The 21685-nt window shown below is 40.6% G+C and overlaps 2 long non-coding RNA genes across 17 annotated transcripts in view; both read right to left on the bottom strand.

Annotated features, from left to right (window-relative positions):
• LOC310661309 overlaps positions 1-5755 on the bottom strand; it is a 29371-nt gene extending 23616 nt beyond the window's left edge. For 3 of the 16 annotated variants that reach the window (XR_014503870.1, XR_014503871.1, XR_014503872.1), the window contains exons 1-2: positions 5205-5755; positions 969-1107 (exon numbers count right to left, since the gene is read on the bottom strand). This is a non-coding gene — a long non-coding RNA (uncharacterized lncRNA). The other 13 variants (XR_014503876.1, XR_014503877.1, XR_014503878.1 and 10 more) reach the window with 10 other exon arrangements.
• Positions 5756-6514: 759 nt separating this feature from the next.
• Positions 6515-21529, bottom strand: LOC310661312. Its single transcript, XR_014503887.1, has 7 exons — positions 21426-21529; positions 20983-21083; positions 18964-19012; positions 18058-18180; positions 12602-12763; positions 10755-10782; positions 6515-6846 (listed from the first exon to the last, which is right to left on the bottom strand). It is a non-coding gene; the product is annotated as an uncharacterized lncRNA (long non-coding RNA).
• Positions 21530-21685: the final 156 nt, after the last annotated feature.

Here is a 21685-nt window from a genome sequence, read left to right as displayed (position 1 = left end):
GGCCCAGATGCCAGGGAATATGAGAGGACATGTAGAGGTGGCTGTAGGTTCTTGACTTCTGCCCTTGACCATCACCTGAGCAAGTGGCTTATCCTTCTGGTTTTGTTACCCCCCCCCCTTTCCCAAAAATAAGTATTGCCAAGTTTTGCAAATGTTCCATCTCTCACCTATTCTGCTCTTTACCTGTTCGAAATTCCCATTGGGGCTAGAAAGAGCATGGATTGTTTGACTTTGATGCCAATCTGCACGGTTTCTGCGGAACTTCTATTGTGCCTTCCAATCTCATCCCCTCTGGAATGTGCATCCCACAATCCCACTGTGGTTTGTGCTGCTTATGAATGAAACTATTTGTGGGTGGTTGTGCCAGTGGGTAAATCCCATGAATGAATGTGTCAGTTGCCTTATAAACTTGCTTTAATTCTCCGCTGCAAAAAGTGGAATGGGTAAGAAAGGACTTGCTGAATTTGGTTTCCATAATCTTGCCAAGGGAACTTTATAGATTCAAAGACTGCAGTGCCAGACTAAGAGCACATCTATCCCTCTCATTGCAGTGCACTTATTTTAGCATTTCCAGAAAAACCCATAGTAATTATTCCTACTAGCCACATTAGGACAGATAAAAATCTCCTGTTAAAAAAATATGAAACATATGGTATGAAATATGAATTTTAGAAGTCTTTGTCTGCATTGTTGATTTCCCATGTGCTCATATTTTTTTTCATAAGTGTGGCCAAGAGATCACAGTGCAGCTATCTAGCGGTGTTTTATTAGGGTTCAATGTAAAAACAAGTGATTTAATTAGTTGTGGGATTGAAGCAAAACAAAGTTAAGTGATTTGACCTGATATCTTCTGGCAGCGTGTCTTGGCCACCATATCTTAACATCTGCTTTGGGTGAGAGAATAAAAGATATACAGAAAAATAAACATACTGGGAAGGTATGTCCAGACTTTACCAGTTATTAAATACCATTGTATTTCCCAGGTGATTGCAAGTTGTGGGAATCTGAAAAGACTTTGTAATAAGCTAGTAATCACTTGCAGACTGAAACTTTCTTGAAGGGTGACTGCATCTCTTCCTATGAAATCCCTGCATTCAGATTTTGAATCTATAGTAAAAAGAATTTATTATAGTTTAAAAACAATGATCAGATATGTTATTTATGTAACATATTCCACAACAATAATATACATAATAATTTTTTGTTCAAATATAAAAATTATAGAAAATAGCAATATAAATTACTTTTCTGGTTTAGGGTTAGTCAATTAAAATGCCTGGGTAAGTAAAAATGTCAAAAATGAGGGCATTCCAAATTGAGCTGCTGAAAATACGAGCTGGTTATATGGGCCATGATATTACCTAATTTCAATACAGTAAAGAAGGTAAAGATTATTTTAAAATTTTCAAAGTAAGCAATTTAGCTTCGTAGTGGCGATTAGGAAGAAACGTTTGCAGTTACATCTTAAGTGTCTACCAGGAAGTACAGTCATTAGCACAGAGCTGATACCATCCCATGGCCATCCATATTACAACAGTATGACCAGTGGGAATAGTGTTCTTGCTCCAAACTTCTGACCATAAGCTCTTGGTAGTCTCCTTTGCGTAAGAACCACAGCTACATTCTGGGGTAGCTTCACTGAGTCAAGAGCCAAATGAAGGCTTCGTTCAGATGCAATGTGAAACATTATGCTAGCCATAGTTAAGAAACCACACCATAGTGTGAGCTTTCCAACAAACATCAGCCAAACAATAGTTTAGGGCTGCTTGCCCACTCTTGTTTCCCATCTGCTCTGGTTTATAATTTCATTAAGTTCATTCACCTCTGCTTGGTGCAGAAGGCTCCTGCGGCGGAGCAGCAGCCATAACTGTGGTTGTCAATTGCCTGAATTTAGCACAAACAGTGATTTGCAAACTTGCAAGCTTCAAACTGAGGTTTAAGATTTGAAGTTTATGGTTCAGATGTTCAAATAAACCATAATTTTGCTCAGGGTTAAGAACTGGATCCAGCCTGGGAGCTAGATCCTTACTTCCCTCACCCATTGCAGGCCAACTTCAACTTTAGGTGGGGCCAACTGACTGCCAATCACTTGACATCATTACAACTTCAAAGGGATTTGCTCTCAGCATCTATCACCTGGTGCCAGGTGTGGGGCAAGTGGGTGTGGTCTCATGGGCCAAATGTGGAAGACTGCCAGGTCTAATTAGGTCCCATAGGCTGAAGGCTCCCCACCAATGGTTTAGCTAACTAAATAATGGATTTGTATTGCACCTAAACCTAGTGTTCTTTGGGGGAAGGGATTCTAATAATTCTGATGAAATGGACCGTTTCAAAACGTATTGCTGTGTCTACCCTTAATCCACAAAATAATCTAAAGTACAGTGGTACCTCGGGTTACAGACGCTTCAGGTTACAGAATCCGCTAACCCAGAAATAGTACCTCGGGTTAAGAACTTTGCTTCAGGATGAGAACAGAAATTGCGCCGCAGTGGCAGCAGAAAGTCCCATTAGCTAAAATGGTACCTCAAGTTAAGAACAGTTTCAGGTTAAGAACAGACCTCCAGAACGAATTAAGTTCTTAACCTGAGGTACCACTGTAGTTCTGCTGTGGATAGGATATGGAGCCATATCTACGTGGCCCAGAGTATTAGCATTGTATGTGTAACAATGTTTTGCAGTTAACCCTCCTGCTAGCAAGCACCTTCGGAAGTAGCTCTTCAAATCATGCTAATTCAATTAAATTAAGAAGGCATAATCTAATAATTAATGGATAAAGTGACTGCAAATATTTCAAGCATAGATGAAATCAATTGCTAGAGACACAAAGGGTGTTAACTGTTTTCTCTCCCTGAACATTAATTGGGGTGGAGACAGTTGGGATCCATAAATAATCTAAAGTAATCAGTTTTTCATAGACATATTCTAAAGCTGGAGATTCTCCGTTGCTGCCTCAGTTGAGGGCTTTTCTGTATTTACTTTTTTTGTTTTTTGCCTTGCTTTGTTGTGAACCACTCTTGAGTGTGTAGTGTATGCAGAATGTGCTGGGTGTACAAATAAAATGTAGAGAAGAAATGTACAGATAAAGTGTAGAGAAGAAAATTAGCAAACAGTACTTTTGCTTCCATGCTCATCTCCATTCTACCACTGCTAAAAGAACCGTTGAAAGTGATCCTACCATTTGCAGGGCTCATACTTGGTACTGTTATTTATTTATTTATTTTTTTGAGGATGGAATAGTTAGGCACTGCTACAAAAGGCACAAAGTGTAGGGTAGCAATGGGAATCCCATCCTATTCTTCTCTGACTGCTGCCAGCAGCCACTTACGTGCCACTCAGGGCAAAGGATGCAAGATTCCCACTGGCTTACAGTGGTCTCTCCAGGATTAGGGAAGCAGCCAGCTGTATTTCAAGTCTCCAGCTTGGCAAATTCAGCCCATCTCTTCTCCTACTTTCCTAGATACTTTAACAACCACTAGTGTAGCCCAAACAATTTATGATTATGATGGTGATCTGTTTATTTTTCACATTTCTATCCCATCTTTCCTCAAAAAAGCTCAAGGTGATATACATTGTTCTTTTCTTCCTATTTTTATATTCACAACAGCCCTGTGAGGTGAGTTGGGCTGAGACACTGACTGGTCCAAGGTCACCCAGCTAAATGGTACGCACCATGCTGAGCTCCTTAAAGAAAATGTGGGATATGAATGCAACAAATAAACAAAATTAACATCATCAACCTCCAAACCATTAGTTGCAAGGGATTATGAGAGTCACCTCAAGGATGAATTTGGAAAGAAAAAACTGCACCAAGAAATTACAAGTGTTGATGAAAGAGAATTGCTACCACTATAGTTATCACAAGAGGATAGCTGCATATTATTAAAAGTCAGAAGAGTGAGAATGAACCACTAGAATATATAGGCACTTAATGGATCAACAGGAAACAGGTTTGAGGATGCATTATCAGGAGATGAAAAATGCATTATGGAAAGATGCAGTTGAATTGTGGAAATTATACTTCACTGCAGGCAGCTGACAGTTATTGGCTGAGAGTGTTTACCAGCAGTGGAATCTTGGATTTCTTGAACAATTAAGTACATGTACATTGAGGAAAGGCTGTTGCTGGCTGGCTACAAGGTCAAGGTGGCAACTGTGATAGCCAATAGCATTACACTGTGGAATATTCTGCATTTGCCTTATGTTGCATGTTTAATAAGAATAAGAATAATTATATTATTTATACCCTGCCCATCTGACTGGGTTTCTGTTTTATGTGTGGCAACATTCCTTTTATCTTCCTCCTCTTCATCTTTCTTGTTGTCCTCGACTGCCATTTTTATTATTTTTATTATTTAAAATAATACTCTGCATACTCTGGTTATGGTTTCAGAGAGTAAAGGTAGAGGTTAGATTCATAAATGGAAACTTTTAGGAGTTCCTTTGGACTTTATTTGAGTACAGATTTCACAGCAGTCTGCCTGCTTTACATGTGTTCTGATTGTAACGTGTTCATGAAGTCCAAATTCAGCAGGGGCTATTGTGTAGATGAATCATTCAGTAAATGTCAGCTGGTCATCAGATGAGTACTAAGTGGTAACTGACACACTCATCTGGCAATCAGTAGGTGTGTCAAAATGCGTGGAACATTCCAAGGGAGGGCCAAAAGGGAACAGTAATGAGAGTGTGTCTAAAATAGAGTGGTCTCACATCCTGCCCCTCCCTAATTATTTGCACATGCCTCCCTGGCTAAATGAGTTCTGATTGCGGATGGCCCTGTGTGAAGCACAGGAGTGGATCTGGTACCGGTTTAGAAGTTCCTGAACCAGACTTTTTTTTTGGTCCCACTGGGTTGCCTAGAAAAAAAAACTGGAAAGGGGAAAGAGGTGTGAAGGCAGAGGAACACCGGATCTGCCTCCTGCCAGCCTAGCAGAGCTGTGGGTGTCCACAGCAAGTTCTTTTCCAGAGGCAACAGCTGGTACCCAGATTCTACCACAAGGTCTCCAAGAACGCCCACCACTGTGTGACATTTTCCTTTTGCGTAGGACAGGCCATGGTTTGAAGCTAATTACAGCTTCAGGCACACTCTCAGCTGAAGGACAGGGTCTTTTTAAAGCTCTCCCACAAAGGCCATTTGGCTAAGAGAACAGCAGGGTTTGATCTACTGCAGTTTCATCTCTCTCTTAGCTGATTCCTACCCTCCTTACCTGGCTTCCGTTGTTATGGCCTCTCACCAGAAATTCACTCTCTGAACTTTTGTCCGCACTCAACTCACTCTTCTATGCAGTGGGTCTACTAAAACACACACAAATATGATTGTTAATTTATGCATGCAGCAGCATCAAGGCAACAGGATTTTACAGATTAACACAGTAGGAGGGGGAGGAAATGGGTTTCTGCTCTGATGTACTTTCAATTTCATTTATAGTAAGATCTCTTTTCACCCAAACCCTTAGTATTTACATGCCCAAAACTTAAGTATTGCACACCTCATTCTAGAAACAGCAACAAAGCCATACCCTAAGGCCTATCAAATAAGGACTGGCTGATGCCTTGTGTGTCTGCCATACGTCTATTTTAGCATTAGATCTCTGATGATGGTTCATGGTGATGTGCAAGTAATCACATGATACTGTGTCGTACAGATGAACATGAGCCACCCTGCCAACATACTTTCATCCCATGATGCTTTTCTCCTTTCTCCCAGGTTTGTGCTTTGTTTTCTATATATTACAACTGCAAGAAATAAATATACAGCAGAGCAGCATATGGCTGGGAGGCAGGAGAAGGAAACTTCACAAATACACGGCTTATAAAGCCTTAAGTATGAGAAGATTCTCTGCCGCAGGGAGTGTTATTCTTGCAATTACAAAGAGGTTGTGGTTCTTGCTTCCTCTATTCTCTGTATTTCTAGGGTTCTTTTCTCCCCTGCTCACTTTTCTCCCTCTCTTGCCAGGAAGGAAAGGAAACATGTGACATGGCATTTGCTGGCCATACACAAACTCTTGGTGCATTTTGTTCTTGAATATGAAGTGTTTAACTGAAACGTACTAAACAACATTCATATTATTATTGTTGTTACTATTAATATACTGCCCTATACCTGAAGGTATAGCAAAACAGAGCCTATTTGTAGACTGACACATTGCTATACAACATAAAAGGTAAAGGTAAAGGACAAGGACCCCTGACAGTTAAATCCAGTCGCGAACAACTCTGGGGTTGCGGTGCTCATCTCACTTTACTGGCCGAGGGAGCTGGCATTTGTCCGCAGACAGTTTTTCCGGGTCATGTGGCCAGCATGACTAAGCTGCTTCTGGCGAAACCAGAGCAGTGCACGGAAACACAGTTTACCTTCCCGCCAGAGCAATACCTGTTTATCGACTTGCACTTTGATGTGCTTTCAAACTGCTAGGTTGGCAGGAGCAGGGACCGAGCAACGGGTGCTCACCCCGTCACGGGCATTCAAACTGCTGACCTTCCGATTGGCAAGCCTTAGGCTCAGTGCTTTAGACCACAGCACCACCCGCTTCTCGCTATACAACATACATTTGGCTTAATCAAAACCCAGGCTCAGAACTGGAATACGTAAAGTAGTACTGAGCATGTGCAGTTACTATTTCTCGTCTCTGAGTAAGTGCAGCCTGCCCATATATGTGATTGCCACATTTTGGTTTTGCTTTCATGACTTTGTGCTATTTCTTGTAATAAACTGTGAGCTGTAACGAGATATAAATCTAATTGTTGCATTCCATCAGCCTACAAGTTAGATGAAAGGATGCTTGTGATTTGTCGTCATCTGTAGACGCTACGTATGTGTAGGGATCAACCTCCTCTCCTTCCCCACATCTGTGGAAGCACATTGAATGAATGAATGAATTTACTTTATTCGGTCACAGACCAGCATAAGCAAAACATCTAAATAAATAACAGTGTGAATCTAAGCGAATAATTGTTAAATAAATGGGAGCAAAAACCAACCGTAGATTAAAACATATACATAGAATACTTGATTAAGCATAAATAATGGGTGAATAAAAACTAATAAGAAGAATTTTAAAAGACCAGTTAAAACAGTATATGGGGTGGCGCTTCAGTGATACAGATCTAACAATATGGGCCTTCATTTTAGGACTATGGAATCACATTAACGTGGGGCCTGCAGAGGGACAGATCTCAGGACTAGAGTCTGCAGTGGGTAGAGATTAAAGAAGACCATCCAAGGAAACCTCTTTGCACCAATAGACCTGAGCAGGTCGTGTGATGTTCCCAGTCTCCTATAAAACCTCCTGAAAAGGTTTGCTCTCTGGTCTGAGCAACATGTAGATATATTCTTGCTGGCTATAGGATGGCCTTCAATTTTCTGTTCACCTTGCTCCCATTTTTGAACAGCTTGTCACGTGCCAAGTGGTTAGTTAGTCTTGACCCATAGAGTTTGAAGGAGATACCGCAAGCACTTAATGTGTGCTATCTATTGTTTATTAACTGCATCAGGGTGTTGCTGAAGTTTTTGTGTGCCACTGTAATACTCAGGAGCATGGCAGGGCTCCATTGAGTTCTTGATTCTGTGCGTTATAGTGTGTGACCTTTTCAACATATAAACTTTTGTTTTTGGCAATACCATTACAAACATCTGGCCTAAATAATGTGTGTATGTATGCAAGGAATTAAGAAGGGATGATCTTAATGAAGCAACTCATCCAGCACCAAGCGAATTATGTTCCTAAGAGCTCCATTAAAAATTGAGACAGGAAGGATCAAGGTAATGGCTCAACATCCGCTAAGTACCTCTTGCACATACTTTAAAATGTCAAGTGAAATCAAAACGGGTGGAAGGCACTTGTGAACCCTGCATGTGGTCTTCAGCAGCCAGGAAGATTGATTTGTAAGGTCACATATTCTCAGTGAGATTTTGGGCAGTTTAGACACATGAAAATTGATTGGTTTAAAATAATCCTCTCCACTAATTTGAGTTTGTAGACTGCTGTTAGTAACTCTTTTCCTCTGCATTGCAGGGTCAGAATCTCTGGCTGTGTCTTGCTTTTGTCTTATCAGTTTTTACCTCATTCTGTGATCTCCCCAAAGCCATTCCCCTTCTTTTGCATATTCTCCACCACTCACCAAATGGCTATTGGCAGCAGGGTCTTGGTAGAAATTGAGAAAATCTGGACATATTGCAACCCTACACTAGGATAGGTTGTGACAGTGGTTGGCATCTAATGGACTGGACTAGTTCTGTAGCCTGACCATGACTACAGACTAATTGATCTGAAGGCAATCCAAGTATTCGGAAATTTTAATCTAGATTAATATATGCTCATGTTTGTGTTTATATTAGCCTGAGAATTAGGGCTGTTTCGCACAACATGCCTACATAATCATTACACGAAAACCACATCAATTCTAATGTGTGTCAATCTCTCACATGGGCTCTTCATTGTAAGAAGCTGCCTGTAAGATTCCCACATGCAAATGCCACCTGTGTAGGAACTCTGTGAAATAACTCTGAATGGGGGAAAGGATGTTGCCAGAAAATGAATGTAAGGGTTGGATAAAAGGACTTTCCACTGTAACTTTTTGCTACAAACCCAACAGGGGCTTTAAGATTAAGAGTTCCTGGAGGAAATGACTAGGTAGGAACTAGGTGAGCTCAGTTCTATTAAAGTCTTTTCTTGGTCCCAACAAAGTCAAATTTTCAAAGAGCCTGCTAATTTCTGTATGTCTAAGGACTAATTCATGTCACCATTTGACACAGTGATGCTACCACAAGTTGGCTTTTTAAAATGTGTTGGCCCAGGATCTCACCTTGGCCTATTACCTTCCTTTTCTACCCTACAGACTAGTGGGAGGCCAGAATTTACACCCTACACGAACACATCCAGTCTTGAGAAAGGTCTTTACAGATGTGCATTAACACCAAGAAAGGTGATCTTGGTGTGAACACATCCCAAGTCACTCCCTTACTTTTGGCACTGGATATGTGAAGGCTGGCCCCTGGCTTGGAAAGAAGTCTTGTAGTTGAGATCATGACACAATGCACACCCACTCCTACAGCTTTCCAGTATTACAAAAATAAAAAATATGGTGCAAGATATTAATTTATTCTGTTGCTAGTTTTCTCCATTCCCTCTTGAAGTAAAGAGGCACGGCTGGCCTAGGTGGCAGGCAATCAGACTGGCAGATCGCAGAGCCAACATTAAGGGGGTGCCAAATCATCCTGTTCCTCAGATTTTGGGTGATGGTGCTAGAAGTGTGGTGGGAAAGAGCCAAAACTACTTTCCACCTTGGGTGCCAAAATGTCTATGGGCCGTTCTGAGCTAGCAGCCAGCCAGGAGAACTATGCTGAATGTTTCAAATACAGTTTGCCCTTTCACAACAGAGGTGGGTCATGTTCTGTCTGTTTCACACAGACAGAAACATTATATGCAACACTGGACTTCTGATTTGGAATTTGTATGCAGCAGTATTCAGTTCAAGCTTCCTAAAAACAGACTACAAAAGAGAAAGAAAGAAAGAAAGAAAGAAAGAGGGAACGAATCACAGCGAGGGGTGATACTCCAAAGTCAACATGAAACCATAATTCCTAGGGGTGTTGGAATTTTAATTAAACATTTCAAAAGGTTTATGTGAATTTTGAATGTAGGTTTTTCACTGGGGAAAAAGGGCTAATGGAAATGACGATAGCAGAATGCATGCCACTTTTTCTTTTTCTGATCCCCACCCCAAGAACAGAATCTAAGCCAAGTTAGACATGTTAAATGCACGAGTACAATTGACTTGGATCTTTTTTGTTAAGCAAATAGCAGCCACAGCTGAACAGCATCTGGACCACGAGGGCTGGAGAGGGAATTTCTCTCCCTTGCTGCGGTTTCAATGAAAATTCCCTTCCCTAACTTTGATTTGCTTCAGGAGAGGAGCTGCATTTGGCACCAGTGGAGGCATCCCTCTCCCTCTGGATGCAAAAAAGGTGATAGGGTAATTTTTATTGGGACCACAGTGAAGAGAAAGGGTTAATATCTCTCTTTTTACCCCACACAGTCTTGATATGGCTTAGGCTCCCTTGTGGAAATTTTTATAAAAAGGATTTGGGCAACTTAATTGCATTCATGCAATCCTAGTCATGTTTATTTTAGCCCTCAGAATTCCTTGCATTTTGCAATGTTCACATTTCCCTCCTAAGAACCTTGGCATTTCAAAATATTTTCATTAAACTCTGGATATCCAAACGAACCATTTTTTCTATCCATATGTGCAGCACAGAGTGGTCACCTATTTATGACTTGCAATGATAGCTAGCGGAGCTTCCTTGTACAAGGGAAGTATACATTGAATCTGATGCTGGGAGACAAATCACAGAAAGAAGCCTTCACCTTAATGACCCAACAAAGGGGATCCTAGAGGCATCTGCCTTGTTGCTATCAAAAACAAAATGGCATCGGTCTGACCTAGCAGCACAATTCTTAAGTCCCAGCGGAAGCTGCCCACATTCCTGACCATGTGCTCTGAAGCACAACACAAAAATGGCACTCTCTCCACTATCTCCTTGGGCATTTGTTTCAGAAATGCAGCCGTATGCACATCACAGCCTTCGCCCTGTTAGTCACGCGGCAAGGACCTAAGCACCCTACAGGTTGCAGATTGAAGGTTTCCAGTCCCCACAGTAGAAGCCATCTGGAAGTGCCCTAAGCTAATGCCCTTGATGGCTTTTTATGGTCAGCATCAAGAAGGAAGAGGGAATATTTCCTTTGAAAACTTACCACAAAGATGCGAGTCACAGCCGGCCACCTAAGGGGTGCGGGTGGGGAGAGAAAGATCATTTTACAATTGTGCTAAGTTTGAATCTGGAAACTAATGACAGAGATATAATCTCTGTAATGCAGTCTTTATTTGATTTTTTTGTTCGAGTTCACATACAGGATAAAAATAAATGCATCTAGTATACAAAGAAAGTGACTCTGGAAAATAAATCATGAAAGCAATTTTACCCATCTTAGAAGAACCCATTAACACATTTAGAATACACCAAGCCAAGTATACAGCTGTAGCTGAGACCAGCTGAGACATCTTATCTACTCTGCTGTGAGGCTGATAGTTCCCAACACTGCCATCTATAGGCAGTTTCTACGCACAACAATTTTCCTTCTCTCCCTAAAACCTGAAGAATCTTTTGGGTGGCTGTTCTTGTTTTATGCAACTCCTGTTATTTATTCATTCCTTGGTCTTATAAATATTATTATTTATTTAAGGAAGTCTCAAACATTGTTTAATTCTAAGGGAACTAGAGTAACTAGCCACTATTCTACAATTGTTTCTCTATGTGTTACAAAAGAAGTATGTGAAAAAGATGGAATATATACATAAGAGCCTGAGTAGATTAAATTTTAGTAATTTTAACACATATATGTTGTGAGTACAATATACTCATTCTCCTAAAATGGGAGAATACAATAAAAGCAAAATAAATGTGAACAATATTACAGTACATGAAATTAATATTATGTCCTCGAGCCATCTTCTGTTGGTTTAATCATTTTGAAGAATGTATAATCAGGAGGGTTTGCTGGTGTTTCTCTTTACTGGCATTTTAAAAGGAGAATGTTTTTAGTACATCAAATCAAGCACAAAGCACGCAAATCATTTTAGGTGTGTTATATTGCAACACCAAAGAATACTGTCCAAGAGAAAAATTACGAGCTCCACTCATTCCTTCCGTATAAGACTATGTGTGAATCTGCAGTTCTATGCACACTTAACATTGGAGCAAACATGTATGGGACTGAACTGAATATGTGAAAAAAATACTGGCTTTTTTGTTGGTACCTCTAACATATCTGGACTGAAGTGACAAAATTCTAATGTGTACTTTTGATTAAATAGGATACATCTTTTAACTACCCTTTGCATGGTCTTTGAAACAAATTAGTAAAGGGGGAAGCAAGCCCTATCTCAAATTATATTGTAAGTGTTTTTTGGATGATAAAGCTTCTTATCTGAAGCAATGAGAAACAGAGAAGTTTCTGCTTTTCCATTCTGTTGATAGAGTCTTGGAAATCTGAAAAATATCATTGTCTTGAAGAAGTCTTTTCTGCATGGAAATGCTCAAACTCTCCCCTTGTGAAGAAATGCTGCAACTGTTCACCAAAGATGTCTTCAGTTATCTGGTTCCTGGTAAAACACTGCCCCTAGTTTGCCTTTTGGTGGTACTTTTTAAAAATAATAGTGTGCACCCATGTGGTCATACCTGAATATTCAGACAGAAAACATTGCTGAATATGCAATCTGGGAGTAAGTCTCACTGTACCTGGGAGTAAGTCTCACTGAATTCCATGGTATTTAACTTCGAAGCAGACATGGGTAGGATTGCACTGAGTAACAATTATTTCAAAAGGTACACACCAGTTCCACTGTCCACTCCAGTATGGCTGCACTCCAGTACATGCTTACTTGGGAGTAAACTCCATTAAATTTAGTAGGACTGACCTGTTTGCAAAATCCCATAAAACATTCCTCCTAACAAAACTGATAATGGACAGTCTGCAAATTATCATCTTCTGAAGCCAGTGAGGAATAGGGTGTCATAGGGTAAATGAAATATTGCAGGTACCTCAAGAGACTTCAGTAATATGTAATAGGTGGGTTGGATGCTCAAGCAGTTATCTTTGGGATGAGAAGAAGGTTGTAACAAGGGGACAGAAATGCTGGATGGCAGAGAATGATTTCCTGATGCTTTGGTTGGTTCAAAACCCTAACAGCAGCTAGATGATGCCTGTGGATCCAAATATTCTCCCCCAATTTATCTCGAATTTCAAAAAAATGTTTCATGAAAAGGTGTTGTTAGGTCTAAATTTGCTAGCCTGTTGTTCTAAAAAACACACACCATGAAATGCTTTTCAGTACGATTCCTTCAAAACGATTGCTTAGAAGTCCAACATACCTTGAGAATTATGCGTTTTCAAAGTGAGCAAAAAGAATCAGTTTCAAACTATCAATTTATTTTATGAGATTTTAATAAATATGAAGCTATACTGTAAATTAGCACTAAATTGACCAGGGCCTCCCTTTCTAATGTTCTTGATGCCAGCTGACTTTGTTAGCTAAGCTAACTTACGGGGACATCGGAATTTTCCAGACAAAGAACTGCAGCTGACTTGTGCTGTTCAGCAAGTGACTTTGTTAATGCTTACTCCTTATCAGCTACACCAGCTGTTCAAAGGCTATCTTTCACAAAACACTTTTTATGACTGCGAGGATATTTTGTTTACAGTGACCAAGTCACAAAACAAAATACAAATGTGCCTATACAGTTGTGTTTGTTTTGTCTGTAGCCAATTTAATGGCATCCGCTATCACTTTTATGGCTAAAACTGACAGCATTTCCTATTTGTCTGGGGTATACAAGGGATGTGAAAAGTGCAAGTATCCATTGTCTTCATATGGGAGTGATTTTTTATTTTATTTTTAATTAAAATAACTTGTTCAGGTTTCAGATGCCTGGATTACTGTTGCAAATGGGAATGTCCTCTTCCCGCTTTCTTTTTTGTTAAAGGATTCTGATTTCATTGTTTAAATATAGTCAGCAATCCATCTTTTATACAAAACAATTGCCTGTTCTGTGTTTCAAGGGAAAAGAACTAAAACAACCCAAGTGTTTAATTATGAGTCGTATCTACACAATATATCTATATTAGATATAGTATCCATAAGAGTTTATGAAGTGTTTTAACAATAGGTAGTTTAATAAAAACGTGCCTGAATTAATCAAGATTCTGGGGCAAAACCCATAAATTTAACCGAGAATGACAAAATGAAGATATATTTAGAATAGTTCACTAACATTTCATTTAACATTCTCATTTTACATCTTCAGCTTTAAGTCTCGAAACAGTGCTTTATTAAATTTGATTGGTTTTGCCTAAATGTTCGCCTTAACAGAGTTTTTAGTGAACTATTGAAATGTTCCAAGCTCTTACTTTAAATCTGAATGTATTTTGTAAGTTATTTAAAGGTAAAGGTACCCCTGCCCGTACGGGCCAGTCTTGCCAGACTCTAGGGTTGTGCGCCCATCTCACTCAAGAGGCCGGGGGCCAGCGCTGTCCGGAGACACTTCCGGGTCACGTGGCCAGCGTGACATCGCTGCTCCAGCGAGCCAGAGCCGCACACGGAAACGCCGTTTACCTTCCCGCTAGTAAGCGGTCCCTATTTATCTACTTGCACCCGGGAGTGCTTTCGAACTGCTAGGTTGGCAGGCGCTGGGACCGAACAACGGGAGCGCACCCCGCCGCGGGGATTCGAACCGCCGACCTTTTGATCGGCAAGCCCTAGGCACTGAGGCTTTTACCCACAGCGCCACCCGCGTCTGTAAATAAGTTATTTACAGGAAACTAAATTACTGACCACATTCACATAAAAAACTAAACCTCAAGTTCATGTACACACAGAGAGCCCTGGTTCTCCTACCATGTACCTGGAAGACTTCAGGAGCTTTCCCTCTTGGTTCAAGTTAACCAATAGCTTCTCTCTCTGAACCTTGGACACAATTACCTAAGAATAAGCCCCACTGAATTCAAAGAGACTTGCTTTTAAATAGGTATGTCAGATTGTGTTATAAATTATTGTTTTTCTTGAGCTATTGTGGTCTTTCTGTCTTTAAATTCAGTGCTGTGTTTGGATGACATAACTCTATAACAGCACAGGTGAATAGCATTTGGAGGACAATGAGTTAAGCCAAGAGGTATATGTAATTATGAGACTAGTGATCCTGGATATACATATGACTGTACTTAACTAGATACATCTTTGACACGGTTTTATGTTATGATTCTTGATGACGCTGCTTCTAATCAACAAAAGGTCAATCATATGGTTAATTTCAGACCAATGCATTTACAGCTGCTTTTCTCTCTTGAAGTTATTTGGGCAAGCAACATACTATTTCAGTGATGGAAATGAAAATGTTAGACCTTTTCTTTCCCATTGGGAATGGGGCAGGAGGACCTGTGCAGATTTTGAACTTGAAATGTTGAATTGTGTCCTGAATTATTATGCTATGCTTTATGCTCTGTTTCAACAGCTAGGGGAAATACTGAATTCCAAGGTAGAGATCAAAAATGTTACACTGCTCAACAACTGGTGGGTGGATTGGAACCATTTCAAATGACAAATGTAATTATGTGCTCAGTGCATTTGTAATGATATCAGATTACAAACCTAAAATGCAAATGAGGAGCTAAGGTGAAGATCTTCCTTTGTATTGCCAATTGTTTGCTAATTTGCTGTTAAGTCACAAAATTCACAGGACATTTCAATTTGATAGTATCAAAATTTTATATTGCTGTGACACAACATATCCTTGGCTTAACAAAGGGCATGATGAAAATACTTTTTACAAATTAAAAGAGTCATTCAAAGACAAAGGAAGACTCCAAACTGAGTCAGGAAGTCCGTTCACTAAACAACTGAGAAGGAACTTCCTGATTTATTCAGAAGCTGGTTTGGGGTCTTCCTTGGGGTGTACATCACTCTAGATTTTTCTCTAGATTCTGACAATGGAGAAGGAGTGCCGGGTTTATTTTGACAGGAATTCCCGGTTCGTTTTGAAACTGCTATTTCACCTTTACTGATAGAGAAGTGATTGTAGCTGAGAGAAATAATTGCTAATTTAGTAATTAGCTCCTGCAAAGACAGGAGTTCATGCTCTTTCTAACTCTTTCTAAGTTTAATTTTGGCAAAAAAAGTTTTTTCCCCCTGAATATGTAAAAAAATACAATGGAAATGCAAATAAAAGCTGACATGTGTATATCCATATTGCAGGGGAGATATTGTGATTGACTGAGAGTGTAGATTACATCAGTCCTGCAAAGTAGTCCAATGTTGCTGTACTAATATTGTTTTGCGGTTGGGATGAGAAAAATGAAAAGGGAGGGGGGAGCTGCTGATTTGTAACACCAACGAGGGTGGTGGTGATGAATTGCTTTCCATCCAAGGAGGGAAACAGGGGAATTCTTGGTGGGTGTAACTGTTGGTATAAACCAGGGGTAGTCAACCTTTTTATACCTACCGCCCACTAATGCATCTTTCTTGATGGTAAAATTTTCTTACTGCCCACCAGTGCTTGATGGAAGGAGGAGTCAGTTTGTGTCGTAGAACCCCCTACTGCCCCCCACAAGTGGGTGGCAGGAACCAGGTTGACAACCCCTGGTATAAACACTTAAATGGATACATTTATGTTAAAGGCTCAAAAATAAAAATAAAAATGAGGAGGGGTGTAAATTGTTGTAAGTGTAGTTATTATGAGGTATATATTGTTCTACACTGCCTTAATATTTTATGTGGCCAGTTTTTTCTTTTCTAAATATTCATATGGGCAGTTTATACATATTTTTATCAATATAAATCAATGACCACAAGAAATGCACCCAGAATACTCTGCATTTTAATAATAATAATAATAATAATAATTAATAATAAAACTTTAATTTATCTAAGCACCAGAACTTTAGTTGCTATAAATCTTATATTTCTTATGAGCCCACGCCCACCCCACCTTCCACTACCTGAAGTACCATTCCTGTTCTTACCAGTGTTAGAAATTGAGATATGAAAGCCAGGAGCTAAATGGCACCTTAAACCTGGGTTATGGGAGCAACAACTGAATGTCTAGGCCCGCTTTTTTTATAACAAGAATACAAAGCTGAAAATGAACGAACTGCAGCTAAAATATTAGGTTCATTTTATACACTGTCTAGTCCTTCTCTTGCCTAACCCCCTAATATTCTTAAAAGGGTCTCTTCTTCATTCTTCAGAAGGTAGGTGGAAGTGGGAAGCCAGAAAAACATCCTCATTCCTTCCACTCTGCAGTTTTAATTGAAATCTTAGGTGCAGTACTGCATCCAGAGCTCAGAAACTGCTCGCGCTAATGAAATTCTCTGTCGCAAAATGCGCCTAGAACAATGGGCGTTTCAAACACTGGCTCTTACACTGTATTGCCTGCTTGTAGTCAAGTGATAAAAGACATACGGTAACATAACTGTCGTATAATTCAAGAAAACATGAGTTCATTGCATTGTTTTAGGAATGGTATTAGGGGAAATGGGGATCTTGGGTCTTTAACAGCTTTGTGACAGCAGAAATGAAAAATGTTAAACCTAGTATGGAAATAAAATTACAGAAAAAACTCCATCTGTTGAAATTTTGTCTGTGTGAAATGTTATTGCTTGTGTGTGGCCCAATTTATTATGGGGCCCTCCATTTCACCTGCAAAACAGGATACAAATTTGTGTATAACACAAACTGTATGCAAATTTTATGCAAAGTTTCAAGTGGCAGAAGGCCCAATTCACATATTTGGCCCAGAAAATCCTGTTGGCACCCATGCCGTGTGGCATCCACAACTTCTGAAAGACACAGAGCAGCATTCATAAAGAATCTCCCCACTGCCAGGAATGCAAGGAAACCTTTTACTGATCAGGCCAATCCACATTGTAAAACAGTTCCCATGTGAATTAGTGTTGCCTTTGAAAATAGTTTGGAAACTTGGGGTGGGTGTGGTTTTTGTTTGTTTGTTTACAAAATACGCAAGTTAACTGGGAGCAGACAAATGAAAATTATCTTGCCTGTCTTCAAACAGTTGCACTTACACATAATCTGCTTCTTGTCTCAGTTCAAGATGCCGGTTGTAGCTATGAAAACCCTAAAGGATCAAGTCACCTTAGGCACAGTCTCCTCTCTCACACACCTGCATGCCTATTAAAATACCCCTCAGAGAGAACCATTTTGGTTCCCCATCTTCAAAAACAAAACTGACTGTGCTCAGCCTTCTACTGCTCTCAGAGACAGAACAATTAATTAGCAACAATGGGATCTACCCTCCAAATTCAAATGGCAATTGTGGAGAGGGAGAGTCTAGACTTGGGCAAAAGGATTAAAGCGCTCTCTTCACATACCATGATCCCAATCTCTCTCACACACACTGAGACACACTTTCACACAACAGCTGCCATTTGCTTTAAATACGTACAACCATACAATATCATATACTTTTTGACCCTCTTAATTACTTACAATTTCAATCCATTTTGGCTTTTTCTTCTTTGCATTAGGACTATCTACCCAAGTTGTCAGAGAAGTGAATCAGGTCCAAATCAGTTGAAAAACACCACCTTTGTTTTGTAAATAACCCTACTTCTATCAGGAATGTCAAAGGCAACAATTAAAAAATGCATTTACTGCTTCCTAGTCAGCTGGTACTAGATGTCTATGGATGGAGGCTATAATTTTGTCTGGATTGTCTCCTGATGCATTTGAAATGTTACAGAAGCCAGAAGAGAATACAATAGGTGGGTCTCCTCATGAGAATTAATAATCACTTTCCTGTTTCATTCTGTCGTTTGCTGACCTTTTTGCTAATTCTTCTATAGAGTGGAACAGCAGAGAATGGTTGCTTAAAATAATCTTTTCAAAGAGATGCCACAAAAACCAATCAGTTATTTTCTAAATAAGCGTAAGTAAAAGCTGCCAACAAACCTAAGCAGTAAAGTATGGGAAAAGTCCAGCACTGGAAGGAGGTGGATGGTAGTAAATGTGTTTGAATGGAAGTATCAGTAGTGTTAGCACATTTGCAATATATTGTAGAAAACACAGCTGATCTGTTTTTGCTTTATTGCATTTTAGTAACTGCTGTCATAATGTAAAGATGTGCAAAGCATGTGACTAACTTCTCTAAAAAGATGTTATATATTTATAGGTTTCTGCAGTCTGGCTTCAAAGTTTATGGATTCATAAGATCAGAGAAGCAAGCTGTTTATATAAAATATTCATATAAACATCCAAATGTGATAAGAACAGCATCCTCATCAGGAACTTGTACAATAAGGTATCTTACTAGCTCAACAATTGATAAAAGTATTTGTATGATTCTCTCTCATCACAACAGCAAGAATCACATATAAGGAGAACCTGGGCACTAACTTGAATGAGTTTGGCGCAACCATGAGTATATTGTGATTTAAATATCAACCTGTACAGACAGAACACAAGAGAGGGAGGGTAAGACAAAGTGAAGGAGCAGCAGGTATATTAAGAAGTATGTGACAATAAGACAGAGAGGATTGGAAGAATATATTCAAATGATAAAAGACCATGATTAGGAGGGGGTGGGGAGAGAAAACCCTGAAAGCAGAAATATATCACCCCACCCACAACCCAATTTGACTACATATTCAGGACTGCCAGAACTCTCCTCATGCTTTAAAAAATAATAATACTCAAATGCTCCAAGTCTGAACTCGGCACTGAAAATATGTTCTAAGACTGGACTTTGTGCTTGTGTGTGAATGATGTCCTAATGGGTGTGCAGAAAGAAGCCCAGGAAGAGCAATGTGGGTATGTGAGGTGGGAAAAGGTTGAATGTGATGTGGAAACACTCAGCTGAAGCATGACTCTGTTAGGGGTATGAGCAGGGCACTTTTTATCAGCCTGTTTTTCATCAGTCAAAATGGGAATAATAATAATAGTCACACAGGACTGTTGCAAGCATGAATATGATAAAAAGAAGACGTGCAAGTGAGGCAGATGGAAGTAAATTTGTATGACTGTATGTGTTCCAAACGTGGTAGCATGAGGAATGGCACAAAAGAGCATGCATGAAATGGTCCTCTGAAGTGGCCTGCACACTGGAGGGAGAGAACAGCGCTGGATTTAGGGGAGACTATCTAGCAGTGCATGCTCCAGCAACCATTGGCATTCCTCACCTTGAATTGCCAAAGGTGTAATGAGACGTGGCGCCTCACACAATTTTAAATGTAAGCTCTGGGATAGAAATAGGAGTTCTGGGAGGAGTGCCCTTCCTGAAACCATCATTTGCCCCCTTTCCTATTTATTTAGATTATTCACACCTTTGAAGAATTCTTACCATGGCTTGCATTATCACCATCCAGAAACAATTAAAATATGTGGAATTATTTAAACAAACCTCATAAGGTTGCTAACTTTTGAATTATTTCTTTAGCTGAGCCTTTAATCTGAGCCATTTTATCTGCAGCAGTTAATAAACTCTGATGTTTGTCTCTCTGCAATGCTTAATTTCTTTTTTAAAAAGGATGCTGGGGCTCAATTCTGCCTAGAAACATTGCTTTCTGTGTGAGGCTCTCACTGGAGAGGGAACGTGCACTCTTCAGCCTCTTCTTACTAGGGCAGTCACCTGATTAAACTTTAGTGGACTGATTGTATGAGTTTTAGTTGCCTGATTAAATGTGTATAAACCTACATCCATAAAAAATAATACTTCCGAAGCAAGAAGCTTTACTTTGTCCCTTCCTGCTTGTAGATGAGGCAGGTCTCTTGGAAGAGGCAACCACTATGTGAGATGATGTTTCCTACTTGCAGGTTGCTTTTACATTTGTTTTACAGTGGTACCTTGGGTTACAGATGCTTCAGGTTACAGACACTTCAGGTTACAGACTCTGCTAACCCAGAAATAGTACCTCGGGTTAAGAACTTTGCTTCAGGATGAGAAAGAAATCGTGTGGCGTCGGTAGCGAGAGGCCCCATTAGCTAAAGTAATACCTCAGGTTAAGAACAGTTTCAGGTTAAAAATGGACCTCCAGAACGAATTAAGTTCTTAACCCGAGGTACCACTGTACAGCTTTGCGTATTTTTTAAAAATACATCACCACCATCATTACCTTAATCTTGGCACCTTTAAAATGGATTAATCCAGCAGATTTAATAATTTTAAAAATGCTTTTACAGAATCGGGTGGCGCTCCAATAGCACTTCACCCCGAAGCAGGCCCCACTGAATCCCATAGAAGCCAACTCCTAGGGACCGAGGTCCCTTCAGCCCCCCAATAAAACATTTGAGGGGGGCAGCCCCCCCCAGTTGATGGGCATTGCCAATGTGATCAACTATGCAGGGCGGGGCTTACCTGCCCCCCCCATATCATACTGTATTCAAGTTGGCACCCCTGATGAACTCAGCGGGGCTTACTTCTGAGTAGGCAGCCTTTGCACCTCCACGTCTCCTTTCCTCTATGAGAGGGTGAAGGTCAGGCTGGCAGCGCGAATAAGGGCCCCGCTGCTGCTTTCACCCTGAAGGCCTCTCCCGCCAAGCAGTGGCATGGCCTTGGGGGTGCAGGGGGGGCTGGCCACACCGGGCGCAACATCTGGGGGTTAGGGTTAGGGGGCGCAAATCCTCGGGTTAGGGGGCGCAAATCCACGGGTTAGGGGGTGCAAACAGTGGCGTAGCGTGGGTTGTCAGCACCTGGGGCAAGGCAAGTAATTTGTGCCCCCTAACCCGTGGATTTGCGCCCCCTAACCCTAACCCCCAGATGTTGCGCCCGGTGCGGCCGCCCCCCCTGCACCCCCCACGCTATGCCACTGGGTGCAAATTACTTTCCTTGCCCCGGGTGCTGACAACCCACGCTACGCCACTGCCGCCACGACCTCCTGGTCCACGGGCAGGGCAAGAAAGTGCCTTTTCCTTGTGTGTGTGTGGGTGGGGGGAGTCTTAAATTTCAAACCATTATTATTATAATATTAATATTATTATTATTATTTCTCTACCTCCACCGACGACTCGCCACGTGCGAGGAGTGAGGCGGGCTCCCTCCACCTCCCCGTCCCCTCAAGGGAAAGGGAAAACGACGTGAGGCAACGCTAACGCGACGCGGGACAGCCAGCGAGCTTCTCCT

The sequence above is a fragment of the Podarcis tiliguerta genome (genome assembly GCF_965153285.1).
Source record: "Podarcis tiliguerta genome assembly, chromosome: 12".
In the NCBI taxonomy this organism is placed as follows: domain Eukaryota; kingdom Metazoa; phylum Chordata; class Lepidosauria; order Squamata; family Lacertidae; genus Podarcis; species Podarcis tiliguerta.
This window is presented reverse-complemented; position numbering and strand designations above follow the sequence as displayed.